A 6,000-nucleotide genomic window follows, 5' to 3' on the forward strand; every position below is an offset into this window, starting at 1 on the left:
CACAAATGGCAAATAAAGTAATCTGAATCTGATTCTGAAAAGGACTGCACACTGTCTGCCCCACACGTGTGATGTAAATCTTGCACTTAGAACTGTTCACGTTTCAAATGTTACTAGCAGGAAGAGCAGGATGAACTGCTCTCTAGAAGCACTTTTATGTGACGAAGAGGCTAATCCACAAGCTGGCCATTCAAATCAATCAGCTGCTGAATTCTATGTTGTCATCTGACGTAAAGCAGGTAAGTCTGTCCATTTGTACTCGAGCCGTCTCTCAGTTCATATCTCCCAGTCATACGTGTGTGTGTGTGTGTGTGTGTGTGTGTGTGTGTGTGTGTGTGTGCGTGCGTGCGTGCGTGCGTGCGTGCGTGCGTGCGTGCGTGCGTGTGTGCGTGTGTGTGTTGTCCTTGAGTTACTCCACTGCTTCTGATATAAGACTTCAGGCCTCCCTTAAGGTTATCTCACTCCAACTGATGCTGCCGATGCTGGTTGCCAGTGGGCCTGTTGTCATAGCAACAAGGGAACATACAAAGACACGCATGACACACAAAGACACGGTACCAGACACCAACTTTTACTCATTTCTACTTTGGAACTTAACTGATTTTATTGTAACCTCGTCGCGCTTAAGCACCAAGACAAAAACGCGCTCTGAAAAATTCCTGGTGCAGATGTTTCTGTGGCAAACAGCTGGTTGAATTCAGTCTTCAACATTATCCAGACCTCTTGTTTCTCAACCGAGCCCTCCAGCTTTAATGTGATGTGATTTTTGGGACACGTTTTTTTTTTTTTTGCCTTGGTCTAGTTGCTCCACCGTTTGACGACACATGGATGTTCAACAGACCAAAGATGCTGGCAAACTGCCGCAGTAGCAAGCACTCACAGACGGCCTGAAGCTTTGAAGTATCACAATTAAAGTGGGCTTTCCCCTTCGTGACGGAAGTGTCCACTCAGCACTTTTCTTCCCATCATGCTCTTCCTCTTGAACCAATTACTGCACTGACATGTCTCAATTTGTTTAACACTCAGGAGGAAGACGGTTGTAGAGCAGCAGCGCATGCTGCGTACGGTGGCGCATTGGCTCACTCAGTGTGTATTTCACTTGTGTGCAGGCATGTGTGTGTGTGTGTTTGTGTGACAGACGGAGACTTTATCTGATTTAAATGATGAGCAGAGAAAGATGGTGACTTCACCATCTGGAAATCCAGTCTGGCTCTCTGTGCGAAGAGCTGCTGACCCACGATTCAACTCGGCGAGGAACACTGGGAGAAGGAGAGGGAGGTTAGCAGGAGGAGAGTGGGAGGGAGGTGGGAGGAGAGCGGTGTTAAAAGTGCTTGTCATGAAGAGGAGCGCTGCCTTAGACCGCTTTGTTCAGCCGTCAACAAGAGCCGGGGAAATAAGAGTTCATGTGCAAGTGGGTGCAAACACTCATTCACACGTGCAGACTCACACAAAGTAGACGGAGAATGCATAACATCGACTTAAATTAAATTCCTACCATATCCTTACCTACTTTAAACGTTACCATAACCTGAAACCAATTGCTCACCCCAATATTTTATGTTCAAAAGAACCCCAGACACATAGTAACTGTACTATAGATTCTTAGTCCCAACCCTTTGTCGTGGGTTTATAAAAGTACCATCTTATGGCCTAATGCATATCTCTGGGACATGTTTTGATTACAATATCACAGGGGTTCGTAACAAAAGTGCAATTTTCAACCATGTTTTTACAGCTTTGTTAATAACAGTCAGTTTTAAAGGGTGGAGTTTGACGCTGGTCCGACGATGGTCACACCTATAACAGTTAGTAGTAAATGCAGTATGATGAGAAGTTAAGAGGAGATAAAGAGAAGTAAACTGGATTTCAGTATTCCAATTTGATATGGATCTGTGATGTAACAGCACCTCTGAATAAGAAAGCTACTCTGAATGACATATTTTTAAGCAAGGCAGGTTTATTTGTATAACACATTTCAACAACGAGGCAAGTCAAGTCGCTTTACTTAATAAAAAAAGGAATAGTAAAGAGAGAGAGAGAGAGAGAGAGAGAGAGAGAGGATTATGGGATACAGTGCAGGAGCATAATAAAGAAAATTTAGACTTGCTAGAGTTACAGTGTAGGTCTGAAATGAACATTGTTTACATTTAAATTCAGAATGGTTTAATTCAGTCAAAGGCAGCTTTAAACAAATGCCTTTTAACCTTGATTGAAAGGATCTGGGGGTTTAGCATTCCTGCAGTTTTCTGGGGGTTTGCGGCTCCAGATGCTGCTTCTCCACGATTGATCTCGTTTTACTCTTCTGTGGTTCCAAGAAAAGTGACAGTTGTCTCATCTCAGAGTTTCTGTCCCCTTTATTGCAGAGCGTACGCCTTTAGTGTCACTCTTTAACAGCATTTGACATTTAGCTGAAGCCCCTTCTGAAAACATGGCCTGTAAAATGATTGCCAAATATACTCTGACAACATCAATCCTGATGTCCTCATCACCATGGCAACCCCAAAAACAGAGGAGCATCTTGTGTAAAAATAGGAACTGATGTTTTTTTTTCTTCTTTCATCTAATTAAAATGTTTTGGTGCCTTGAATTTAAAACATGTACCAAATATAATGTCCTGGCACTTTACGGGTCTAAAACTCCAGTTTAAGTATTAAACTCCTGGGTTTAGTTGTCAGGCCTACTGTCAGTACTGTCAGCTGGTGTGGTGAGGACCCAGATGCAGGAGAGTGAGGCAGGAGTTCGCAACAAAAAACAGGGTTTATTCCACAAAAGGCAAGAACCAAAAACCAAAAGTGCTGCTTGGCAGGATCAAAAACTAACACAGGAACAGGGATAAAAAACTAGAGCAAAAACAGGCAGGACACATGGAGGGAAACACAGTACGGAACCACAAGGAGCAAGGGAATGACAAGACCAGATATACACAGGGGATAACAAGACACAGGGGCAGACAATCAGGGCAGATGGGACACAGGCGGGGCAAAACAGAAACAAACTGGGGGAAATGTCAGCCACTGAAATTAGTATTCCACTATCAATCCATCTTTGAAACTCATTAGCTTTTAAACATCCTCACAGAGCATGATGTTGATCTAGATACAAATATGGATGTTAATGTAACCAGTCTGTGTCCGGGATGATTGTGCGACATTGATGATGTCATAACGTTATGAGATGACGGGAATGGGAACACTAACGAAGCAAACCACTGTGTGGAGGAAACTAATTCCACTTACTTGTATCCACGATGTTGGTCCTTAGGTCCCCACCACAGTTCATGACCACAGGTAAGGGAGCATGCACCCACTGGTCGACTTTGACTTCTGGCTCAGATCTCTCTTCACAGCTCAACTCCACACATGTAATGTCACCCACAAACATTGCAAACACGCACATGAACACAGTCACACTTTGGTATTTTCCCTAGTCCTGGTATCAGTTTTCAACAGCATGTAGGTTAAGTTACACTTTTTATTTCGACGCAAGAATCTCTGATGCTGAATTTAAATGATAAAGTTGTGCTTTAAACATTGATCATAATCTTTTCTGGCCCTACAGTAACACATGAAGTTCTGATTCCTCAACCAAACCAGGAAACTTTGCTGCCTAAAGCTAGTAATGAATAAATGATTTGGATTTTGCCAGCTATTAAAATGTGATACTGCACATGACCAAGAAAATATGACATATCACAGTTTGCCAATGTTTATTTAAGAAAAACCAAGATCACTTGCACAGTTTGGTATAAACTAAGAAGGTCTAGAGCCCTATAAAAGTTAAGAAGATACAAGGACACATAGAGCAAAGCACATTCTGTCTTTATATTATATTGTATTATAATGATTATTCCTTATTATGTCCTGATAGGTAAAATATTAGAACTGAAGGAGAGCAAAGTTTCTTTTTAACATGATATTAGCTGTGATCTTTAAACCCAACCACGAGGGAAGGAAGAGGAAGAAGTGAATGAATCAATATAATTAAGTGAAGAAACAGATGTTGCCACTTATATAAAGACCTCCCTTTTTGCCAACTTATCAGAACCTCCTCTTTTGTTCATAGATGGAAACTTCATGATGACGATTTAAGAGGTATTATTTGATACTTTTACAGTATTTACTTCCGTCTGCATGTTGGCTATTAAGGAATGTCCTGCTACGTATCCCTTTTTTTTTATTAATATGGTTACATAACATCGTGCCTCAAAAGGGATAAATCATTGAACAACTTTCTATAACAAAAACAGTAAGTACTCATTTTGAAAAAAAAAAAGGAAAAATAACAATAATCTAAAAACAAAGCTTTTCTGTGCTGTGTATTTGATAATCCAGAGTCTGGTCCTCCCTGCTCACACACAGTACCCGTTTGCACCTTTGCTGCATCAAACATTATCCTCACAATCAGCTTTGATGAGCTTGCCTGTTGAACACTGACGCAGATTTCTCTCTTTTTCTTGGTGTTTTGCTGATAAATGTGCTCGGATCCATCATGATAAGCCTTCTGATCTCTGATGGGACTCAGGCTGAGAAACAAGCCAGCAGCACCAGGAGGGACGGGACGGCGGCTTGCTGGATTCAGTCTGCCGCTCCTCTTCACCTCCACTCTCATGTTTGTACTTCATTTCTTTCTTTGCGCAAAGAGAGAGACCCTCTCACTCTTCATATTAGCGTGGCTGCCTCTTATCCCGGAGGAGCGCTCAGGCTTCTGCGTTGACCAATCTGCCGCAGAGATTGATGGCCCCCATGGCCAATGAAACACATTCTTGCTCAACGAACGACAAATTATCTTCAAATGAAAATTCGACAAGCTTTACCTCCAGTGCTTTCTCTGGAAACACAGAGATTTCAGTGACCTGGGAAATATTTTGTTTTTCCATACGCAGTGGACTGGTGAGCCTCTTATCCCAAATATCCCGCTCAGCTTTTCCTTTCTTCGTTTCAAAGAAATTTACGACAGTCTATATCTACAGATACTGTACAGACTAAGCAAGTAGGTTAAATTTGATCCTTTCAAAACACCCTAAATATACATTCGTTTTATTCTGTCATAAATGTACCATAACATTTCAAAATATTTGTACAAACAAACATAAACATAAAATAAACACAAACATAAAAGGTCCAAACTAATAGTGCTTTTTTTTCTTCTTTTTTTTAAATTTGTCAAGATTCTGCAGAGTGCTTTTCATTGTGTTTTTATTCACCTAGTTTTACACACACACACACACACACACACACACACACACACACACACACACACACACACACACACACACACACACACACACATATTTCACGCCCCCACGTCATCCATATATTTCTGATAACGTCCACCTCGAAGGGCATTATCCCACTTATACCACGGTCACATACCAAAAAACATAAATATTAAAGTTGTTCATGCTTTAATGTGTTTTCAATTGAAATCATTCGTTTTATAACAAGCCACAGCTGAGCGGTTGAGCGGACTATTTAACCTCTCTCGTCTGCAGACGTTGTAACCTGGTAAGTTACAAAGTTTTTTAACAAGACATAACTCAGTTTCCTTGGTAACGGGAGATATTCTAGTCCGCTCAGCTCTGCTCGGGTATTTTCTTTTCTCTCCTCTTCTGCATCCCAGTCATCAAAATTGTTAAATTCACCAAATAAATTAAAAGAAAATACATAATAACTCATGCGGTAGCCGGCTCTTCTTCTCTGAATCTCCGTTGCCGTGGTTACCACCTGGCAGTTGATCCAGCGCAATGATATTAAAGTTATCAGGCAATTTGACCGAACTTGTTTTCTAGGTGTAGGTTATAAGTGATAACCTACACCTAGGTGTAGGTTATCACTTATAACCTACACCTGCCAGCCAATCAGAATCAAGTATTCACACAGACCGCGGTATAATCACCATTATTCAGTGTGCGGCACACGCATATCAACACATCTGGGGCTGAGGTGGGGTTGTTGTCACACATGGAAGGCCTGTGGACCAGACCGCCACCTCTCTGGTTGA

This window comes from Cololabis saira, chromosome 5 (genome assembly GCF_033807715.1).
Source record: "Cololabis saira isolate AMF1-May2022 chromosome 5, fColSai1.1, whole genome shotgun sequence".
In the NCBI taxonomy this organism is placed as follows: domain Eukaryota; kingdom Metazoa; phylum Chordata; class Actinopteri; order Beloniformes; family Belonidae; genus Cololabis; species Cololabis saira.